Raw genomic sequence first — 24,842 nt, 5'->3', positions numbered from 1 at the left:
ACACCCTGGAGGGGGCGCCAGTCCTTCACAGGGCTACACACATACACACATTCGCTCACACTTTTGAGTCGCCAATCCACCTACCAACGTGTGTTTTTGGACTGTGGGAGGAAACCGGAGCACGCAGAGGAAACCCACACAGACACAGGGAGAACACACCACACTCCTCACAGACAGTCACCCGGAGGAAACCCACGCAGACACAGGGAGAACACACCACACTCCTCACAGACAGTCACCCGGAGGAAACCCACACAGACACAGGGAGAACACACCACACTCCTCACAGACAGTCACCCGGAGCGGGAATCGAACCCACAACCTCCAGGTCCCTGGAGCTGTGTGACTGCGACACTAACCTGCTGCGCCACTAAATCTGAGAAGATACAAAAACTATTGTTCTATGGTTAAAATAAATGTAGCTCTGCATGGTTCAAATGAAATCAAAGAAAACAGCAAAATGAACTGGTTAAGGAGCTGGAGGCTTCAGGTACCGCAATATCTTCATCCTCCATTAAGAGAGTGCTACCCAGCCATAGTCTGAAAGCCATTGTCAGTAGGGACCTAACGTTATCAACACAATTAGCATTTTGGAGGAGTGTGTTCTCTGGTGAGGTGAAAGAAAAATGTAACTGTTTGGACATGTTGACCTGCACTATGTATAAGAAAGGCTACACAATAAAAAAAGGGGAGGCTTTTAATCCAAATAACACTGTCTCGACTGTTAAGAAGGGGTGGGAAAATTAAGTTGTGGGGCTGTTTTGCTGGGAAAGGGACTGGTACATTTCAGAAAGTAGATGGCTTCGTGAGCAAGGAGGATTATTTAGAAATACTGAAACAACACCTCATGGCATCAGTCAGAAAGCTAAAAATGTGGTCACAAACAGATTTTGAAGCAGCACATGAAACCTAAGCTTAAATAAATAATAAATAAAATAAAATTTAAGACAAACAAAGTAAATATACTGGAATTAGCACTGGGCAATAAAAAGATATTGATTTGTTTCGTGATTAACCGTTGATCAATAACGATGATAATCTTTGGGTAATAGAGCTCAATAAACCCTCATTTCTATTCCCAGTTATCACTGCTGCACACTATCAGGCGTGTATCCTCATGCTATTACGGTAAATGAACATAGGCGACCACAAGAACGTGAGAACATAAGCAAGACTCTAATAGGTTTAATTCAAGTGCTTGTGTGTATGTATGTATTATATATAGTCTCCTGTTCACTGTGTTTTGGGGTGTGTTTTGTCAGGTATGGCATCCCTCTGTCAGAACAAATGCGCAGAAACTTTCCGTCACGTGCAGGGAGAACGCGGCGGGTTTTTCTTCTCTCAAAGTGTGTTTTCCCGTTTGCGAGAGCACTGTTCGTTGCGTGATGTGGATCTCCTCATGTCAAATTATTTTCCTTTGCTTGCAAATTTTAATTGGACCCTACACCATAGATCAGGCTGTTTCTCTTAAATAAACACTCCCAAGGGCGCACCCTGAACTGGATAAAGGGTTACAGACAATAAATAAATGAACATGCGAAACTGAAAACATTCTAGTTATCCCACTGTTACAAGCACTGTTCTAATCCTCTAATGGTTTAAGTGCAATACGTTTATAGTTCAGCACCTGGGAGTGTTTATTTATTTATTAATTTATTATTTTAAACCACCTCTAAATCTATTTAGTCTACATTTTTAGTAGGATGCCCTTTGCCAGTGTGAGAAAATGCTAATATTGTGATAAATATCGAGATCAATCAATACCGAAAAACTTATCGTGATAACATTTTTGGCCATATCGCCAAGCTCTAACTGGAACAGTCATCATAAAAACCATGTCGTAAATATAGGCTCTCTTAGCTCTTATTTTGAAATGCCATCTTGCGGAAATAAATGTTTAGCTCTGATAATTTTAGTTTGAAAGTCTTTAGCCTTGGCGTATGTAAACTTTTTGCTCTCAGATGGATTTGTCTTTTTCAAGTGCACCGTAGGAGAAGTAGTAGTTAGAGAATAAGCATTACACAACTGTGTAAACTTCTGCTCTGTTCTTTTAATAATCATAACTCAAGTATTGTAAATTTAGTAAGTATCTCAGGGATTTACTAGAATTTATCCATGACTTTGTGTGCCCCATGTTGCCAGACATATCATCATTGTCCAAAGAAAAACATCTCCATTTTTGCCATTTCTCAGTTAACTACATCATTAGAACACAGTGACTGAGGGAATAATTACTAAATATTCATCGAACCGCCTTCTAGCCGAGGCTCGCTGCATAAATCGTATTCTCTGCATTTGCTCAGTGTAAAAAAGTCAGGGGCAAGAGGTTAGTCAGAAACTTCCTGTAAGAGAGGGTCCTTTCAAAAATGTCACAATTTCCTTGAAGTTCCGTGAAGTTTGGCTTTATTTAACATCTTCTTTATAAGGAATGCAACAAAATAATTATCTGTAAATTGCTTAATAGTCAAGAAAATATCGAGTCAGTGTGGTAATGAGGGAACTATAAACTGCTCCTCTAAAAACTTCTGAAAGGATCATCCAAATCTGTAAATATGCTATTTGGTGGATAACCCTTAGAATAACTAAATTCAGCTACGTTAAGCTGTCTAACACACAACTGTTCACCCACAATTGGTTTTATCTCCATAAAAAAACACATGAAATGGAATAAGACGCTCTGAAGCAGTTTCATATGACCCTAATGTCACCATGCTCAATGTCAAGCATTGGCAAAAATGGAAGTAAATCTCCTCAACACTGGGATGTGCAGTGGTGGATCTGTGTTCTCTGGATTCATGGAGCGCCATCAAGTACTTTGGGATAATTGGACTGGCTTTTGTGACCCAAAGCTTGTTATTCAACATCATTTCCTAACCCAACTAATGTTCAAATATACGTACAAATGTTACCAAGTCAGGTACAGAGTCCTTTTACCACAGGAGAGGTTTACTGACACAAACGCGAGAAAAACCTCCTATTGTCCATTACTAAAAGAATGAGCAGGTGTCAACAAACTTTGGTCAAACGAAGAACAGATTTTTAAGTGGAACATGGATAACATACAGTGATAACAACAATGGTTTAGATCTAATCTCAGTCTCAGCAGTATCTTACACCATCTGGTAAAAGAAAGAATGGGTTACTAAATATTACTAAAGAATAAAGTACAGTGGGATGATTTGGTTTGTGGGAAAAACAGCTTGTATGCAATCAACCATTTGACGGCACCATGGAATGGCATGAGCAGAAAGTTGTCATTTTTTTCTGATCATGGGCATATCTCCACACAATCTTCAGAGTAGGGTCTGACTCAAGCTCATAGTTGGTACCAAGTGTATGGTTTCAGAACGCAGAACTAATATAAAGGATAACATTGGAAAGATTGATACATTTATCTCATACACAGCTCTTCTCCTTGTGCTGGAGATAATTTAACAACAATCAGAAGCACAGAAGCGGCTATCCCTTTGCATCAGGGTGGTTTAAGGATAACCCTGCATTGCACAATGAGGAGAAATATAACATTATCCTGCATTAGCCATAGTAGCATTTTCATCATAGGATCTAATGATTTTCTAATGAATTATTCTAGACTCCAGTGCATTTCTCTGCTCATGGCCGAATCTGTGTGTTTTCCGGACACAGATATTTAACTTGTGCTTGTTTCAGCGTGCAAGAGACTACAGACACAAACCGTGTACTATTTTGTCTCATTCGTTTACCCCGTTTATGGAGCAGATGCTTGGATGTTTTATCACGACTGCCTGCCTAAATTATTTCTCTCATTTGGTTTGAAGAGAATGTGAGATGATCATTGAGTGATGCATCTCCCTACACCCTATGTAGGGCACAGTGCATGTCATAAGATAAGAACACAGGGGGTCCTCGACTTACGACGTTGATCTGTTCCTACGTCGCGTCCTAAACCGATTCTCTGTGTAAGATGGAACATGGGTACATACTGTACATAAATAACATACTGTAAGCACTTATCCTGTCCTAACACCTATCCTCCTTGGTCCCGAGCCACGTAACCGCGTATTCTTCCGCCGCGCCGCGCACACCAAACACGAAGTTCACGTTACAACGTTTACGACGCAAAACCACTTAAGTCGAAACAAGGCTTTATACAGTAAATGGGAGATGTGTCATAACCACGAAACATCGTAACTCGGGACTGACGTAACCCGAGGACCTCCTGTACATGGCTTGTGTCTGTAGTCTCAGACCGTAGACCATTTCAACTGACGTCATCTCATTTCGCACTGAAGAGCCTCTTTGGTTCCAGCTGGGAATCAACTTTTCTGATTCGCAAACCCCCTGAACAATTCCAAATTAGACTCGAAAATGTGAATCGAACCAGTTCTACATCAGTGGAAAAGGGCCATGGCTGACACAGGCAGAGCTCTGTTTACCAACATGTCATGGATAAATGGGTAAGGGATCCATAATCATATTTCAATAATTTAATGTCTAACTAAAGTATTGACCAAACAATAAAACTATTTAAACATCACAGTTTTTATTTGTGTGTTTATGAGTATACAATATGGTGGCTACTACACACACTGATGTCACCTGCAACTCATGGATAATGGATAAGATTAGGGTTAGTGAAGCATGTGCACCTCCTATCTTGGTAGCATTGTGGGTTTGAGAGAAACCTAGCTAAAAGGTGGACCTGGCAAAGACTACATTGGGGAGAAAATTGGACTTGGCAACACAGACTTCCATTAAGTGGGCCTTCAAACAGCCTGAAATAATTTTTTAAAGAATTTATATAAAATTTAAATTTCTAATCCATCATATCTATTTCCTTTTCACATTAAGAAACTGACATTAAATTGACACCAAATATTCTGAATGCACCAGTCTCTGTACTCAATCCAACAAGGTCACCCTTGTGTGGGAGACCCACACTATGAGGAATAAACTGGTATATTTAGGTACTATAAGGCTATCACATTTTTTATACATGAAAAATGAACAAATAATCACTTTCATAAATATCATTTCCTTTAAGAATTAGTGCCCACAGAAGCTGCATTTGCTCAGGGACCAATGCTGAAAGTCATGGCTCTATTTCTCTAGCCTCTCCAGAACCTAGACTCCATTTGCATGACAGACTCTTTCGCTGGTCTCCTCCAGAGCAAACACGATCAACAGTGACCCAGCTCTGAACACGACTGTACATACAGCAGGGACAGTGGGAGCTATGAAATTCTGTGAAGTACAGCCATCATCTTTAATTATCACAATTCTTTCCATTTTATATCCCCTTCCATATCCATGTATCTATATGTGTACAATATAACTATATATTTTCCTCCGTGATGGATTTTTCCACGATATTGAAATGCCTTTTTCTAAAATCTCCACAAAAAGCCATTGAACCATGAAAGTAATACGGTGAACCATTACAATAAAAAAACTGATAAACCTGAGATTTGAAAATCAATATTTACAGCCTATTTAAAACCTGCTTTTGTGTATGCATCTGAAATATTTTGTTAATTTTCTTTATAAAGTGGGGGGAAAACAACAAAAACAAACAAATGCACATGTTGAAAGAGGAATTACAAATTTCTGCCTAATTCAATCACCGTGATATAAACAAGGTCATGTTCATTTGTTTTGTTCATTTTGTATAAAACCGCATCACTCTGTTCAGGGTAGCGGTGGGTCCGGAGAATACATGGAATCATTGGGTACGAAGCAACAACACATTCTTGATGGGGCATGTCCATCAAAGGGCATCACACACTCACGCTTGTGGTCACTTTTACACAGCCAATCCACCTAGCATCACACCCAGAGCATAAACCCAGGACCCTGGAGCTGTGTTACTGCGACACTGTTTGAAGGGCCATCATGTGAAGTTGTTATTTGTAGAGATGCTTACTGATTTCTTGTTCTTACTGGTGAAAGGAACCATGTATCACATTGTCAGCACATTAATTCATTCATTCATTGTCTGTAACCCTTATCCAGCTCAGGGTCGCGGTGGGTCCAGAGCCTACCTGGAATCATTGGGCCCAAGGCGGGAATACACCCTGGAGGGGGCGCCAGTCCTTCACAGGGCAACACACACACTCACACATTCACTCACACCTACGGACACTTTTGAGTCACCAATCCACCTACCAACGTGTGTTTTTAGACTGTGGGAGGAAACCGGAGCACCCGGAGGAAACCCACACAGACACAGAGAGAACACACCACACTCCTCACAGACAGTCACCCGGAGGAAACCCACGCAGACACAGGGAGAACACACCACACTCCTCACAGACAGTCACCCGGAGGAAACCCACGCAGACACAGGGAGAACACACCACACTCCTCACAGACAGTCACCCGGAGCGGGAATCGAACCCACAACAAAGGGAAATCTGGTAACCCACATAAAAAAAAAGCTTTACTTCTAGGACTTTTCTTTTTGTAATTTATTTTGCAAATATTGTGTATTTACACCTGGATCATTATCTTAAAACTATCAGAAAACAGAATCTCAAAAATCTGACGACATATTAACAATTCGGGCAGAGAAGTTAAACTCATTAGACAACTTGCTCCTATTAACATCAATGCTGACATTTCTCTAGAACTGAGTTTTTCATATCAAACACCACTCTGAAATACTTTCTATCTGGAGTTCCCTTTTAAAGCCAGACTATGGCCCAAAACACACATATAAGGTTGGAAAAGCTTATTATAAACACATGAAATTCACACAGCCTTAAGATTTCGAAAGCATGTGCAAGAATAATGCCATTTTCCACCAATCCTCAAAGAGGTATGTGGATTATTTAAAATGAGTAGTTTTAAACTAAAGAATTAAACCGTAAAAAAACTTTGCTATAACTGACATGTCAAAAACTTAACAAGCAAAAGGAAAGGAAGGTCTCACTCATTAACAGATTTATAGCGGGTTTCCTACAGTGCTCTTGTAAACCAAAGTTGTTAACATGTTAATATGACGCTCAGAAGATGAATGGGAGAAACTGGAAGGTGTTAACCTTAACCTCTGCATCATAGCATTAAAATAAAACTGCAGAAGAAACATATCAAAGCTGAAGTTTTGGAGATTAGAGATTTTGATTATGCTTGATTCAAATCAAAATTTAAAAACGATGGCCAGCTTTACTGGTGTGATACGAGTTGGAAAATCACCCTAAAGGGTTGGAGTTACTCTAAGGTAGGTCAAAGAAGATAATACTTATAATACTTCCTTATGGCATGGAGGAACAGCACTAGTTTTGGAAATGCAATATCCAGCACAATGTTGTATTCAGGTGGGGGCACCGTGGCACAGCAGGTACTGTCACAGTCACACAGCTCCAGGGACCTCCGGGTGACTGTCTGTGAGGAGTGTGGTGTGTTCTCCCTGTGTCTGCGTGGGTTTCCTCCGGGTGACTGTCTGTGAGGAGTGTGGTGTGTTCTCCCTGTGTCTGCGTGGGTTTCCTCCGGGTGACTGTCTGTGAGGAGTGTGGTGTGTTCTCCCTGAGTCTGCGTGGGTTTCCTCCGGGTGACTGTCTGTGAGGAGTGTGGTGTGTTCTCCCTGTGTCTGCGTGGGTTTCCTCCGGGTGACTGTCTGTGAGGAGTGTGGTGTGTTCTCCCTGTGTCTGTGTGGGTTTCCTCCGGGTGCACCGGTTTCCTCCCATGGTCCAAAAACACACGTTGGTAGGTGGATTGGCTACTCCAAAGTGTCCAAAGGTTTGAGTGTGTGTCACCCTGAAAAGGACTGTCGCCCCCTCCAGGGTGTGCCCAGTGATTCCCGTTAGGCTCCGGACCCATCGTGACCCTGAACTGGATAAGCGCTTACAGACAATGAATGAATAAACTGTTGTATTCAAACAACTCTGCTTATTGTACCTTCAAGTTGTATATGAACATGAACTACTAATGGAAATTCTGATTTTTCATTAAGGTGTAATGCATACGCAAAATGAAGCTGCTCTATGTAACAACAGCAAAACAATGATAAATTAAAATGAATTATTCCCAACTTAATACTGTCCAACATTACTTTCAACACAAGTCACGTCACATTCACAACACAAGCACTTCAGAGAAGATCTCAATGCAGCAGAACCCTAGTTATTATCAACAACTGAATCAGGTGTTTCTCATCAAACTGTGTTAGATACTGGCCTCTCCGGGACCCCTACATTAAGATTACAATACAATCAAAGGCATTAACGCAGGGATGCACAAATCTGGTTTTGGAAAGCTCAGGTCCAAGTCATCTGGTTCAGGTTGTGAGTATGTAATAATCGTAATGACAATGCTGGTGCCGTGATGTTAAAATTATTCTGATAGTGAGTGGTGGGCGGCATGGTGGTGCAGCAGGTTAGTGTCGCAGTCACACAGCTCCAGAACCTGAAGGTTGTGGGTTCGATTCCCGCTCCGGGTGACTGTCTGTGAGGAGTGTGGTGTGTTCTCTGTGTCTGCTTGGGTTTCCTCCGTGTGCTCCGGTTTCCTCCCAGTCCAAAAACACACGTTGGTAGGTGGCGACTCAAAAGTGTCCGAGTGAATGTGTGTCTGTGTTGTCCTGTGAAGGACTGGCGCCCCCTCCAGGGTGTGTCCCCGCCTTGCGCCCAATGATTCCAGGTAGGCTCTGGACCCACCGCGACCCTGAACTGGATAAGGGTTACAGATAATGAATGAATGATAGTGAGTGGTGTCTGGCCATGACATGTTTTGGTGTCTTTGTGACCACAACAAATTACAACAGTAAAACAGTAAAAGGGACAGAAAATTTAGTTTTCAAAATTTCAGTGTGACCACGTTTGTCTACAATCAGTCAACAGCAGCGTGGAACAACACAAACAGAATGAGGTCATGTGTTGTACTGTGAGTTCATCTACTGAAAACCTTAACTGTAGAATCTAACTCCATAACATTTCAGCTGCAGTGTAACATACAATCATCGTATGATATAAAGGTTAACACACAAGCTTTTCTCTGGGAACTAACACCTGCAGGGAGCTCGAACTCTGGGACCAGGGTCCTCTTATACCAAACATTTTTACGCAAAAACTCGATCGTTAAAGAGTCATAAACGAAGAAAAAGAATCCGAGGAGACAAGTTTCCAATATGATAAAGGAATGACTGTTGCACACGTCACAGCACAGTTCATCACAGCTGTGTAACTGATGACAGTTCATCTTAAGAATCATTCATCCATCCATCCATTATCTGTAAGCGCTTATCCAATTTTAGGGTCGCAGTGGGTCCAGAGCCTACCTGGAATCATTGGGCGCAAGGTGGGAATACACCCTGGAGGGGACGCCAGTCCTTCACAGGGCAACACAGACACACACACATTCACTCACACACTCACACCTACGGACACTTTCAAGTCGCCAATCCATCTTAAGAATCATTTAAACTCAAATATCTTTTAGAAATGTGTGCATTAAAGTGACAAGCGAATGCACGGGCAGTGAAACAAGATCTGCCCAGAACCTTCTGTGTCTAACTGAGTCAAATACGTAAATTACAAAACACAAAGAAATAAACGTAGTGTGTCCTATGAAGGAAGCACCGAGCGCGCGCAGACACCGGGCAGACAGATGTCAGCGGAGCTCACGGCTCTCTCCAGGCTCTCTCCAGGCCGGACGAAACGGAGCCAAATGAATCTGTTGCTCGTTTATTCTCACGAACCGGCACCGATAGGCCTCACACACGGCGTTCATTGGAGGTCTGAGGTCATTTAAACAGGGGACTTATCAACTCTTCAGAGGTGTGCAACAGTTACAAACCTGGCGTCACGCGCATTAACAACATAATAACACACAGTTCACTATCGCAACAATCGCGTGAGAAACAGGCACATTTACATTAAACATCAGCCTTTTCCATCCTTTGAAAACACAAAATGAACTACAAGAGCCTCACAACAAATAGTTTGACCTCAACTTCCACGTGAAGTTAACGATGCTTTTTTTCTGCGTTAAGACGCCGTTTTTGATCGTTACTTAAAGATCGAGCCAATGCACAGTGTACTACGAGTCATTGATTATGGATTTACACTTTCATAACATTCCGGGCTGCTTTTCTGACATTAAATGAACTCTACGGAGACGCACTTCACGTGAGACACACGAAGCAGAAGCAGTGAACAAACGCGCCCCCCCCCATCTTCCTTCTCCTGTAAAGTTGCTGCTTTGGGGATATGAGGTTGTTCGCCAACTTCGACGCAATGAAACCCGAGAATAGTGCGCTCACGGCACTCAACCGACTGTGAAGGCACTATTTTAGAACATTAACGGAATAAACACACACTCCACGTAAAAGACACGGAGCGTTGAGCCCAGAACACAGAGCACGGAACAGGCACGGAGCGGTTTGTACTGTGCTGGTACGGACTTGCACGGAAACAGCAGCCCGTCTCCGCTCCGCCTTTGAACAACGTAGTAGTATGTAGTCGGTTGTCTTTAGTCTCGAGCCCGTCGCTGCGGCTCCGAGAGCTCCGCAGCCCACGACACTCTCACACTCTCGCGGGCACAAAGGAGGGCGATCCGCGCGGCCGAGAACCTCGTGGAGCTCGGTGATTAAGAAACAGGTGAACACCCCTATGGTGGGATACAACAACAGATAAACAAATATAGGAGCTCCAGCTCAAACACCAGCTCAAGCTCTAAAAAAAAAAGGGGGCTGATGAACAATCGCAGCCTCGAACACAATACAGGAGAACAGGGGGCTTGGGGAGAGGAGGGGGAGGAGGAGGAGGGGGCATCGGAACAGTGTGTGTGTGTGTGTGTTTAAAAATAGGCAACAAACACCAGCACCACAAGTCCCTGGGATCCACAAAACCGACCAAAAAAGGGGCGAGGTGCGTTCAAACACAGCCGTAGCACAATGTAGGTCTACTGCACTAAAGAGACTGAAGGGGAGGATTATCCGAGAGCCCTGACCACACTGTTGATGCACTCGTGTGTCCAAAAACTAACGATATCCCTCCTCGAAATCTGTCCAAATCCACCACCACGAAGTAGACGGAGCATGACATCTTTTCAGCCCCACCACGGAGACCAACGAGAGGGCTCCTGAGAGAGATACGATCACATTTGGAAACATAACTGTACGCTATATTACACGAAGTAACATCATACTTTGGTCTTCGCTTTACGTTCTCCTCTGTGTGTGTGTGTGTGTGTGTGTGCGCCAAAAGATTTTATAAATAAACGAATGTGCAGGGAAGAGTCGCCGACCGCACGACGGAGGGAAAAAAGCTGTTCGTACTTCAGCAAGGTGCTCCGGGTTGAAGCCGCAGCGAACGAACGAACGAAGTCTCCTCGAAGCAACTATCTATCCGTGTGCATTCATTAAAACGCTGCCCTGCGACGAGGGAAAAAAAACACACACATAAACATTGCTTTCTGGGACCGTGTTTTCGTCGCCGGGAGAAAAAAAACGTGACACAGCACCCGAACCGAGCCTCTGTCTACAGCCCTGAATCATTCCAAATTTAAAAACGGGGAGAGAGACCATTTAGACCAACGAGAGAGAGAGAGAGAGAGATGGCAGGAGGTTAACGTTAACGTGAACATACAAACATTCACCGACCCGTCTGAGCCACATTTGGGGGGGTGCAGGCGCATCGAGAAGGCTCCTTTAATCCCGTCTATTTGCGATCCGTCGGCTCCGGTCCACTAATCTCACCGATTTCGATTCCGAAAGTCCGAGGGGGTTCGTTAAGACAAGCCCCGTAGCTCGGCTCAGCCTCTGCTGTGGTGAGAGAGGAGGAGGAGGGAGAGAAGAGGGGGAGTAGGGCATCTGCCTTTGGGAGTTGTAGTGTTTCTACACACACGCCCTCGTTAAATCAACGGGAGCAGGGAGGAGCGGGGACTACAGGTACCGGCATGCACCACGGGAGTCCAGCAGCCGCTCGAAGGGGGGAAAGGGGGATCGCAACGGTGCGCTAAAACTGAGGAGAAAAAAAAAAAAACCTCTTCACCCCAACTAACAAAGTGAAAACACTGGCAGGTTACGGATAGGACGTGATGTATCGACCGCCGACGATTTCACGAGGTATATTCGACTCGGGCGGGCCCCTCACAAACAAATAAAAATAATAAATAAAGAGTTGTGTGAAGGTACTGCTGGTGGTTTGTAGCGTAGCAGCGGAATGAGCACGCGGGGCTGAGGGTGAGGGAGCTCGGCCATGAGACACAGCCAGCGCCGAGGGGTAAACGCTAGCTTCGAACAAAACACCCCGTAACAACACGTAATCATGTCCTCGTTATATCGCAAGGCAAATGATTTTTTAAAAAAGAACTTGACAACAAAGCGTCCGCTCTGTTTTGCACGTACATCGAGACCAACGGTCTCCGTAACGGTCTTCTCCTGGAGTTTCAATGTTCTTCTACATACATTTCTGTGTTCAAGCTAATCTTCAGTTTGAATTAATAATCCGTATTTTCACGAAAGTACAGGTGATATTACTCACTATTCTTATTAATAAGGTTGTGTGGCATAGTGTATACCTGTGAAAAGTATAAAAGCCCACATTCAATACTTAAAAGACTGAAATAATGAAGTTGTGTTAAAGTGTTTACTATAAAGTGGGCCCGACTTGAAAAAGTCTTAGAAAACATATATCACAGTATCTTATAGATATGACCTTAAGTTCACCTCATTTAAACTTTTATGCCCCCCATAGGAACATTTCCAACAGTGCTTTAAATTAGTCTGTTTATATGGAGAAGCGAAAGAGAAGAGTTAACAGACGACACAGACCGTTTTATAAGAATGGTCAGGAGCCACATTTCCATTTCAAGGTCAGTGCTGTGGCATAGGAAGTGTATTACTCCATTACTCTTAGTCTTTGGTGTGAATTGTCATGTTGTCTCTCTCTGTGTGTGTGTGTGTCTGTCTCAATTCACAAAAAAACAAGTTTTTCTTTTGTATTCTTATTGCTCAAAATGAAAGACACAAGCATTAAAAAAGCAGAAATGCCTCGACACAGTGACAAATCTTAGATGTTCAACACTCGCTGAACATTAATTATAAGTTATATGATGCCCTTTCTCACATCCATATCAGGATGTCAGTTTACCCAGGGCACGTTCACATGTTTATTGTAAAAGAGAGGAATCAGTGATACATAGCTCTAATTTTCTGTTGTTAATCCACTTGTCATATCATCGCGATATCAGTCTGAGAGTACTTTTATTGTCACATCGGACACTGGAAGGAAGGCAGGCCTTTTTCCTTATTATATGAGGAAATCTACACCTCCATTAGGTAATATCTTTCCTCCAGAATTTGCAAGAGGAGAAATCTAAAATAAAAGATGGCCTTCTCCAGCTTGGAAAAAAGTATTATCCACAAAGTCAGGTTATACACATCTGGGCCGAACAAGTCTGTTTGTCATTATCATTCCTCATTAAAAGTTCTATACATTGGAATTAAACATTCTTCCCAGGGACGCAACCAGTTGCAATCCCAGAAAAATAACCTCTAACCTTCCATTAACTACCAGGTATTTACATCATTGACTTTGTATGGTCTGAGGCTGAGATGGTAAACAATGGTGCAATGGTGTTTGACAACATTTAAGGGTCAGATTCACTCAGATTAGCAAACACATGTATTCGCTTTATGACTATGGATTGTACAGTGTGCAAGAACAGAGCAGACATGCAGCGTGATGTAGTTATGGAGCTTTACCCGAGCTGGGCCCAAATGACCCTTATTATATTTGCGCTTGGTATCTATAGTTCAGAGTTGACAACGAACCACCCATTATTCGTCATCGTCAGCTATTGCCTCTTTTCTATTTCGCTTCACACAGCCTACATCTCCTCGCCATTCGGGAGGAGAGTGTAACATCACAACAGGAATTTGACGTCGACTAAAACATTGTTCCGTGAAGCCTTTTTTTGTAAAGCTAAGTTAGAAAGAAGTCTACAGCCACAGCCAGAATCTAACATTTTACCTGCATCATATCATCCACCACTGCCAACACACACACTCATGAAGTTCCAGCCAGATTAGCCACTATTGGCCTGGAGTTATTGATATTGATAGTTACATCTTAGTAGTCTGGGATTCACAACTATGGCTTGTTCACACAATCACATCAATATTCACAGCTAAATGCACAGAGATATTGCTTCTTAAAACGCTAATAATCATTCTTGCAGATCTGGTGCTGGTCATATACTCGGCACGTGCTGTTAAAACGAGTGTTGCGTGCACATATTTGCGTGGTTCTAACGAGGCCGTTAGGAGAAGTATTGCAAAATCTGCTCAATCGCATAAGAAGCGAAAGAAGTGGAAATACGTGCGTTCTTTTAGACGATGACCTATTTCTTTCTCTGTCTCAAAAATTAGGTCCCAGAACCAGCACCTCGTCCACGCCTGTAGAAACATGTAACGTTGCGTTACGAGTTGAGTTACGCCCGAAGACACTCAACCCAACTATATTTAAATTATTTACATTGTATATTTACAACCTACACACACTGCGAGAGAACATAACCCTCTGAAATGAAACGACAGCGGGAGGAGTAACATCACGTTAACGTACACAAACACTGCTAACAGACTAGCATAACGCTTCTCTATCTGGAGCGCTGACAAGGGTCAGTTCAGTTTACAGAACGTATCTAGATGTTTTCCTTCAAACAGCAGGGGTCTTGTTGCTTTTTTTCTTCAATTATCTGTCGACTAAAGGAGTATTTAAGTCAACACAGAGGGAAAGAGCGGTCTATTTCGCTGACAGTATTAGCGAGCTAATGTTAATGTTAACTGCTCTCGTGTTGAAAAAGCCCGAGGTAAAAAGCGCTTCGCTCTTGTTCGACTTTAACGTACAAAAAGTTAAGACACAGAGACCACAGTCTATATCATAGTGCGGGGGCCTAATTTCAGGCGCATGTCACTTAATCCCTGAATTCAGATACATAAATAACGTAAAACGGGGGACAGTATTATAGCAAGCCAAGTGACAGAGGGAGAGCGAGAAATAAGGATCGAGAGAGGATGCAAAACACTAGTGTGAAAGCACGCTGAAGGCGTTATAGGTACCGGCGATTTTTCCTTCATCACTTTCGCAGGCCTATGACACACCAGTCGCCTTAAAGAATAAGGCTACGGGCGAGTTGCCTTATTCTTATCGTTATCTTTAGCCTCGCACTCACCCGAAACGTAACGGTAGTCCCGAGTCCTCTCCTCCGCTCCGGCTGTTATTAGACCACCACCATTGAGCACTAATCCCAATAATCCACAGCAGAAACCTCCGCTAACAGTGAACGGACCCACCCACCCGATACAATGCGTACACTTTCTCTTTTACGAAGTTTACGGAGTTGTAGAGTCCTTTCACAGTGTCCCCTTTAATGCCCCTCCAGCTCGCCTTTGTTAATCGCGCCTTGCCTTACCTCGTCGAGCCCCGAGCCCAAGGCGATTCCGGCCGCTTCAAAGCACACAGCACTGACCCAAATCACACCGCGGGAACCTCCGGGGCTCTCTCCGTCTCTCTCGTCTGTTCAGCGTCAGGGACACAGCGCAGGATTGAAGCCGGTGCGGATTTCGTGTTTCTTCTCCCCGCGATCTTCCCTCATTCTCGACCGCAGCAGCTGGAGAACACAGTCGCGCATGCAGGGTCCTAAAGTCCGCCAGCCGACCGCGCGGCCGCAAGCATCTTACAGGTGAGGACCGTCCATTGACGGAGACTACATTAATTCATTCATCAACGTTAACTCATGTTAATGGCTGTCGTTCCCTTTTATTGTTTTCCCCCGTCTTTTATCATGAGTTATTGTGATACATACTTAACGAAAATATTTACTTTTGGTTTTTTTTTATTAATGAACATACGTTTTGTTTATAGACACTCAGCAGGTGTCACACAGTCTATGATTTCCCCCACAGTCAGAAGTCTACTCCTGAACAGAAAGATTTTCACCAGATAATAGCAAGAAATCATAGACTGCAGTAGTAACAGTAACCTATTGTACCTTTAATGTGTCTGGGAAGGCTATGCTGAAACCCACTATACTTTGGATCATTCCAGTTACACCAACACTGGCTTTTCATGCACTATTCAATCATCAGTTGAGTCGACAATGTATAGTATGAGCCATAAATGGACTTCAAATGGAGAGTTCCATTGTAGCTGTTTATATTTAGTTGATTTCTATGTATTTTGTTGCTGTGCTGCTTCTTGAACAGGTCACTGACTTTGGAGTGTTAGCTTTTTATCTTAGATCCAAATGATCCCAGTAAAAAAGAAGGACAGAGCAATGAATGCTTCAGATCCTGCACTGATACGCTGGATGTTACTCAGTACCCAACTCTTTAGAGCTGTTATTGTTGAGTCAGTAGACTCTTCATTCAGTCTACATTACAGGAGGGTTGTTTTACGTATACACATTTCTGTGCAATACCCTAAAGATCCTTTTGCATGTATCTCTCACTTTGCCATTATAACATTTTGTCATTACTGAGGCTTGAACCCAGGATCTTACGAATACTGCATGTATATGATAACCCCTGTGAAGCATCTTGTTTATGTCCTGCAGCAATAATCAGTGTTTACGAAACTTAGGAAAGTGTAAAAACCCAGTTACTGTGATCAATCAATCAACCAAACTTTAAAAAGCATACTAAAAGACCTCATACAGTTTATATAACACGCTAAAAACGCTTTGACCAATAGAATGTGACACTGAAGCAGCTACATTTGTGCCAACGTTCATTGTGCCCAATGCCAAGCGTGATCTAGAGGTTTCCATTCAGTAACTTTGGGATGAGTTACGTGGTGTTTTGTGTTTCAGAACTAATCATGAAACATCTGTACCTGACCTCACTAATGCTCTTATGGCTAAATGCCACCGCATCCTCACAGAAATGTTCCAACGTCTAGCGTAAAACTTTCCGGTGAGAGTAGAGGGTAAATCTCCAGCAAAGAGGGGCTAACAAACTCCCCCATTATTAGTCCATGATGTAATAATGTAATGACAAACGTTGAATTAGAATCTATTTTTAAACTTTTGGCCACATGTTAAATATTAGTTATTAATGATGTCTTTAAACAGAGTAAAATTCATTCTTAACTGTCACAGTACAAATAAGGTAATGTGCAGGTATATTATTGTTTACTAGATGTACAGTGTAACTGCACTTTTAAAGGTTGGAGTGCTGAATGTTGGAATATTTGTAAGCTTTCATTATAGAGCTGTGTAAAATTATACATACATACATATGTGTGTGTGTGTGTGTCCTGGAGATTACACGAGGTGTCTTAAATCAATGCAATTTAAAAACCTATTTAATACAGATAATACAATAATTAGTATAGAGTATACATTTATGTTCCCTAATTGAAAATTTACTCTTGACGGTAACCAAAGTGTACCACCACAGTGACAGTTTTTCTGAGAGTGTTGTTAGGCCTTCTTTCAATTGCTGTTTGAAATAGGTTTGTAGGTCTTTTTCTACAAACAAACAAACAAACAAACAAATAAATAACATTAAGGGGTTGTTTCTCAGACAGGGATTAAGCCTAGTCCTCGACTATATCCTCATTTCAATGGAAAAACTCAAAATGCTGTGTAGTCCAGGACTAGGCTTAATCCCTGTCTGGGAAACTAACCGTAAATGGCCTTAAACCATAACAATCAAAGGGCTGGTAGAGTGCATGTTGAAAGGAAACTTTTAGAATGAAAACAGAATCTGAAAAATATACGATTCAAGGAGGAAAACTCAGCAGAACATGCATAAATTCAGTTTTCAAAATTCACTTTAAAGGAACACTAGGTAACATCAACAAAAACGGGGTGGTTTCCTACCCTCCTCCAAAATTTAAATAGTGCGGTTTCTGCAGTGTTGAGCCCCCACTAGCAATGGCAGAGGCTCTATTCTCCTTATTGCAGGTCAGTGGAACACCACACTGTTTTTGTTTTTGAAGCTGGAATTTGAAGTTAAAAATATTACATAGTGTTCCTTTAATACAGTTTCTAATTAATACCAATCCAATCCAGCTAAGCATTCATTCATTTATTCATTGTCTGTAAGCCCTTATCCAGTTCAGGGTCGTGGTGGGTCCAGAGCCTACCTGGAATCATTGGGCGCAAGGCAGGAACACAGTCCTTCACAGGGCAACACACACACACACACTCACACCTACGGACACTTTTGAGTCACCAATCCACCTACCAACGTGTGTTTTTGGACTGTGGGAGGAAACCAGCTAAACATGATTAAATGTATTGATTTGCACAGGCTTCTATTATACAGCTAACAGGATTTAGTAAACCTTAAACTCTTAAAGACGCTGCCCAGTATGTGCTTCTTTACCTACAAGCTGATGTTTTCAAAGATCTTATGTGAATAAAAATGATACTGTGTACACTTTTAACATATTTACATTTATGCTTGCTACTCACCTAAACACTCATAAACACAACACATGTGTAGAAAGGGACTTTATAACGGTCACTAATTGTCCTATTGTTTGTTAGTTCACCTTATCGTAATAAATATCTTCACTTATATTTTTATAAATTCAAAAAAACAACAGCTTGTTGAGTCAACTCCAGTGACGAAATAAGTCCAAATATAATCAGGACAAACGTATCCAAACTCTGCACAAACCTGCCACTTAAGATGTCCCCCTGTGATTAATGTTATAGTTACACATTTTCATTGATTATTTATTAAAACTGTACATTCTCAGAAAAAGGGTACTGTACTAAAGGTACAAACAATGTAAATGTACCTTTAAATGTACAGCAGTGGTGTTAAAGTCCAGTTTTATTCCTTAAATATTACATTATTACATTCTCTTTTTCAGGAGGATTAGTGAATATTTGTAAGCTTTCATTATAACTCTGTAAAATAAAAGAACATAATAAAAGTCCTGGAGATGAAATGGGGTGCATGGAATCAACACAGTTATACGTACACTATAATTCTAATAGGAAACGTACAGTGATGTTCCCTAATTAAAGGTACAGAACGTGTATTGGTTGAGGGTACGGTACCACCACGGTGACGATTTTTCTGACAGTGTACAAAAAGTCAAATTTAGGCCTACATCACACATTTCTTTTAATGGAACTGTAACTTAACGACTAAGCGAGCTCACGGCTTACGATTCTCCGAAGACGACCATCAGTCAGATATGAGACCAGTGTCTCTTCGTTACAGGACTTAGGTTTGCCTGGTTTCCCCGTCCACATGCGTTAAACCCCGCCGACAGTGTGAACCCTGTCCAGACGGTTCCCGGTGTGGTTAACGTCGACGCAGCGCTAGAAAACCGAGCTCAAACCTCGCGGGAGTCTCGCCTCGTCGTGCGCAGATCCAGCGGGTCCGTGTTCCGTGCTGACGTCACTAATAAACAAGTACTATTTACAGAAACGCGACGTAGAAAAACATATCGACACACATGACTATAAAATACCTGCGCCAGCATCGCTGTTCCACTGAGGTTCCATAGTGTAGTGGTTATCACGTCTGCTTTACACGCAGAAGGTCCTGGGTTCGAGCCCCAGTGGAACCAAGCGTTTTTGAGCAATTAGAAGTACAATAACCTTAATATGATTTAAGAGAAATTGGTGAAAATAAATGTAATCTTAATAAATCCATAAAGACAGGTCTGAATATAGAGCGGGGAAGAGATTAAACAGTCACTCCCACCACTCCACCATCAGAACATATGGACAAAAGTTTGTGGACACCAGCTCTTCTAACTTTTCTTCTGCAAAGTATGGTATCGAACAGAAATCTTCTTTTTTTCAGCAGCAACAACCTGCCGTTCTGGGAGGCTTTAGAGTAGACAATGGGTAACGTTTGTGAACATTTAATTGCATTCCACGCAGGGATCATGTTTGTGGCAAAGGTCCTGTGGGGGTCAGCTGGTGGAGGATCTGACTATGAGGAGGCCAGGAGAAACCTTGTCATAAATTTAGGATTTGTTACACTATACAGAAAACAGTATGGCAAACAGGTTTAGCAAATACACTGTACATACATCAGCAAATAGTTTTTTTCAATAGAAACGTATGTTTCTAAAGTTTGTATTATTGGCTAAGGTAAACAAGGCCCAGTGTATATGGCTAGAATACAGTTTCAAGTGGTGTTCTTAGGGCATTTCCCCCCACTTTCTCCCACTCTTTTTCGAATTTACAAATAACCCTTATTAATAACAAAACATGTCTAATTATTAATAGCATATTATTGTCAGAAAACCTGATCAACTGTATAAAATCACATATTAAAAAGGGTTTTTTCCCCATGGGGCTCCTCCCCCTTGTGTATTTCATTTTTACAGCACTGTACTGATCATTACAGATCAGTGAAGCATCACAATGATTTTGAAGTTGTAATTTTAAGGTGAAAATATTGTGTAGTAGTCCTTTAAATAACATAAACCCATCAACATGATTTGGTAATAACTAACCCAACCTGTCCTTTTGAAATTGTGACTAAAAACACCGCATAGTGAGCACCTTCTAGCGAGATTTCACCCAAGAGGTCATATGCACGAATTCTTTTTCTCTCCCTTTTTTGTACTTCTGGGAATAAATTTACCATTTTAAATCAACATTTATTTGTCACGGTGGCGCAGCAGGTAGTGTCGCAGTCACACAGCTCCAGGGATCTGGAGGTTGTGGGTTTGATACCCGCTCTGGGTGACTGTCTGTGTCTGCGTGGGTTTCCTCCAGGTGACTGTCTGTGAGGAGTGTGGTGTGTTCTCTCTGTGTCTGCGTGGGTTTCCTCCAGGTGACTGTCTGTGAGGAGTGTGGTGTGTTCTCCCTGTGTCTGCGTGGGTTTCCTCCGGGTGACTGTCTGTGAGGAGTGTGGTGTGTTCTCTCTGTGTCTGCGTGGGTTTCCTCCGGGTGACTGTCTGTGAGGAGTGTGGGGTGTTCTCCCTGTGTCCGCGTGGGTTTCCTCCGGGTGCTCCGGTTTCCTCCCACAGTCCAAAAACACAAGTTGGTAGGTGGATTGGCGACTCAAAACTGTCCGTAGGTGTGAGTGAATGTGTGTCTGTGTTGCCCTGAGAAGGACTGGCGCCCCCTCCAGGGTGTATTCCCGCCTTGCGCCCAATGATTCCAGGTAGGCTCTGGACCCACTGCGACCCTGAATTGGATAAGCAGTTACAGATAATGAATGAATGAATTTATTTGTCATACTCTCTCAGTCAAATCTGGGACAGCCTACTCTATCAGCAAAGCGGTAGCAGAAATGTTATATTCATCTGTGGCTCCTAAAGATAAAAATAAAAGAAAAATCTAATAAAATGATACATAATCGTAAAAATAAATATTGTTATTATTTTATTGTGGTAAAATAAACTGGCAATTTGCCGTATCCTTGGATTATTCCCCAATACGGTTAATTCTGTATAGTTTTGTTTTTGACATTTCTCTAAATTTTTCTGCACTAGTTTTAGAAGTGGGATGCAGTCCTGGAATGTGAGGAGTCCTGGAGGATTGAATTGAAGCCTGATGTAGCCCGCCAGCAGCAAGCTGAAAATGGCAACCATGGCCCAGCGCTCCAGTCTCAATTGCAATCTGAAGATGTTCTTGAGGCCTGGATATCTAAGCTTGATGGTGGGCTGAGGGTGATGATAGTTAGTAGCAGCCAACCTGCAGACAGCTGAGGACGACGGCAGGCAGGAGCTCAGAGCTCATTTGAGAATGATGGCAGCAGAGCGTGGCAGCTCGGCAGCTGAGGCAGCTCAAATCTGCCCCTATGACGGCAGCAGAAGGCATAGGTTGATGGTGGTAGAATGGGCAGCGACTGCAGTGGCAAAAGCCCAGGGGGACGCTGCATGCCAAGCTAGGAGTTCATTCACGGGAAATGGGGGCACAGTTAGAGGAAAGCTACCTGTCCTGATTAAGCACGCAACAGCAGCAATGATGGGCAGTAGCTTTGAGAGTGTCATAACAGTGGCATTGTGTGAGCTCTGGCAGTAGCATGGAACTGACCTCACAGAGTTCTAAAGGACCAAAGAGACCCAACACATACCACACTCCCTGAGTGGCATGAGTGTCAGCGCAAGTGCTAGAGATAGAGTGTACACCTGAACCTATAATGTGACTTCATATAGCAAAATATATACTTATAGCAAATAAGTCTTTAGCCCATGTAGGGCCCCAAGCACTGGGTGGGAGGTGGGTGTGGGCCCATGCAAAATGACTCCCACCATATCCTTCAGCAACCCTGGTATGGGACTTTGTGGTTGTTTATTGTAGCTGTAGTGTGTTTTGTTATTTATAATACATGTGGTGATCCACCATCTTCATACACTTCATCCCCTGCACTTACACCCTTTGTTGTGTTAAAACAAAATGTACCCTCACCTGATCCATAAACACTAGGCTCTCTAAACTTTACAATAACCATAAATTACTTAATCCTCAAACAGGTCTTAACGTTAAAACCGTAAAAATGTGAGTGTGTATTGGTTTTTGTCCCCAGAGCACGTTCTTTATTCGGTGAAAAACAGCGGTGGAATGGACTTTTAGCAAACTGACACACTGTCAGTTAAACAAAGGAGACGTTAACTGGACTTTTATATATAAAATTATAATTTATCTTAGTTGTTCAGAATGAAGTAATGATGTAATGCGGCCGATTAGAAAAAACATAAACGTCTTAGTGTTGATGACAGTAAATTGTAATGTTTTAGCGCCCTCTACTGTACACTTTGTGTCATCTTGCAAAAATATTGCTAAATAATAATAATAATAATAATAATAATCCACTGTTTGTTTCATGTAGTTATGCAAAACGTTGCTTAATATCATAATAATAATAATAATAAGAAGAAGAAGAAGAAGAATCAGAAAAAGAAAAACAAGAGGAAGTGTTAGATGAATTGTGCAACATTTCTAGGGTCCCATATGTTTCAAGGCAGCGCCTGTGATGTGTTTGTTGTGTTCTCCCTGTGTCTGTGTGGGTTTTTTCTGGGTGCTCTAGTTTCCTCCCACAGTTCAGTAACACGTCAGTAGGCAAAGTGGCTTTATGAAATTATTCCAAAGTGTGAGTCTGAGTGACTGAGTGAGTGTGTGGTGCCCTGTGATGGACTGGAGCCCTGTCCAGGGTGTGTTCTTGTGTAATGAACCTGCACAGGCTCCAGACCCTCCACACCCCTGATCAGGATGAAGCAGGTACAGAAAATGAATGAAAGAATGACTGAATACAAAAAATAATGCTAGTACAATCGGCTGATCATTTTTTGATATCTTAATATAAACTTGATCTACAACTGATATATACAATCAGTAATAATACATAATAATATGTTGCAAGGGCAGCACGGTGGTGCAGCATTAGTTTCGTGGTCTCACAGCTCTGCGTGGATTTCCTCTTTGTGCTTCAGTTTCCTCCCACAGTCCAAAAACATACGTCCCTAGGTGTGAGTGAATGTGTGAGTGCCTGTTGCCCTGTGAAGGACTGGCGCCCCCTACAGGGTGTGTTTTTGACTTGCGCCCAGTGATTCTGGATAAGTGGTTACAGACAATGAATAAATGAATATGTTACAATATAATTAATCAATGTATAGTACCTGAGTAAATAAAATGTATTTCAAGCACAATATACAGCTGGATCTCAATAAAATAGAATATAATCAAAAAGCTAATTCATTTCAGTAATTAAATTCAAAAAGTGAGACTCACACAGGAGCTGGTCATAAAATTAGAATATCATGAAAGTTGATTTACTTCAGTAATTCCATTCAGAATGTGTGTTCATACTTGGCCAGCGTTTCTAAAAATCCTTATTTTCTTTTTATTTTTTTATTTTTTTTAAGTCTTAAGTAATATTCTAATTTTCTGAGACATTGAGTTTGGGGTTTTCATTAGGTTTCAGTTATAATCATCAAATTAAAAGAAATAAACACTTGAAATATATCACTCTGTGTGTAATGAAGGAGTGTAATACACAAGTCTCACTTTCTGAATGGAATTACTGAAATAAATCACTTTTTCATGATATTCTCATTTTATGACCAGCTCCTGTGTTAAATAGATTGATTACAAACAGAGTGATCTATTTCACGTGTTTATTTCTTTTAATGATGATTATGGCTTACAGCCAATGAAAACCCAAAAGTCATTATCTCAGAAAATGTTGTTATTATATAAGAGCAGTTTATAAAATGACATTTAATACAGAAATGTTGGTCTGAGAAGTCTGTACTTGGTCAGGGCTCCTTTTGCGTGGCGTGGAGGAGATCAGCCTGTGGCACTGCTGAGGTGTTATGGAAGCCCAGGGTGTTTTGATAGCGGCCTTCAGTTCGTCTGCGTTGTTGGGCCTGGTGTCTCTCGTCTTCCTCTTGACAGCACCCCTCAGATTCTCTATTGGGTCTAGGTCAGGTGAGTTTACTGGCCAATCAAACACAGTGATAACTATGATTATTAAACCAGGTATTGGTACCTTTGGTAGTGTGGACAGGTGCCAAGTCCTGTTGGAAAATGAAATCCACATCTCCATAAAGCTTTTCAGCAGCGGGAAGTGCTCTAACAGTTCCTGGTAAATGGCTGCGCTGACTTTGGACTTGATACAACACAGTGGACCAACACCAGCAGATGACACGGCTCTTCAAATCATCTCTGACTGTGGAAACTTCACACTAGACTCCAGCAGCTTGGACTGTGTCTCTCCACTCTTCCTCCAGACTCTGGAACCTTGATTTCCAAATGAAATGCAACATTTACTGTCATCTGAAAACAAGACTTTGGACACTGAGTAACAGCCCATTACTTTTTCTCCTGGGCCCTGGTGAGACATTTCTGGTGTTGTCTCTGGGTCATGACACAAGGACTGTGACAGTTGTAGCACATATCCTCCAGCAGCAGTCCACTCTTTGTGAATT

General features: G+C 42.1%; 1 protein-coding gene, 1 long non-coding RNA gene and 1 other non-coding gene across 4 annotated transcripts in view; 2 read left to right on the top strand and 1 right to left on the bottom strand.

Annotated features, from left to right (window-relative positions):
• The window catches only part of bcorl1 (BCL6 corepressor-like 1), a 31,954-nt gene extending 16,311 nt beyond the window's left edge, over positions 1-15,643 (bottom strand). The window contains exon 1 of the mRNA XM_066649446.1: positions 15,394-15,643. The gene's annotated coding sequence lies outside the window, so the exon portion shown is untranslated. The remainder of the gene's footprint in view (positions 1-15,393) is intronic.
• LOC136673754 (uncharacterized) lies at positions 11,910-22,661 on the top strand. 2 transcript variants are annotated; one of them, XR_010795958.1, is made up of 3 exons: positions 11,910-12,040; positions 12,672-12,789; positions 21,405-22,661. It is a non-coding gene; the product is annotated as an uncharacterized lncRNA (long non-coding RNA). The 2 variants fall into 2 exon arrangements; XR_010795959.1 differs by lacking the exon at positions 11,910-12,040 and adding an exon at positions 12,315-12,444.
• Positions 19,445-19,517, top strand: trnav-uac (transfer RNA valine (anticodon UAC)). Its single transcript has one exon. It is a non-coding gene; the product is annotated as a tRNA-Val (tRNA).
• Positions 22,662-24,842: the final 2,181 nt, after the last annotated feature.

Source organism: Hoplias malabaricus, chromosome 17, assembly GCF_029633855.1.
Source record: "Hoplias malabaricus isolate fHopMal1 chromosome 17, fHopMal1.hap1, whole genome shotgun sequence".
Lineage (NCBI taxonomy): Eukaryota > Metazoa > Chordata > Actinopteri > Characiformes > Erythrinidae > Hoplias > Hoplias malabaricus.
This window is presented reverse-complemented; position numbering and strand designations above follow the sequence as displayed.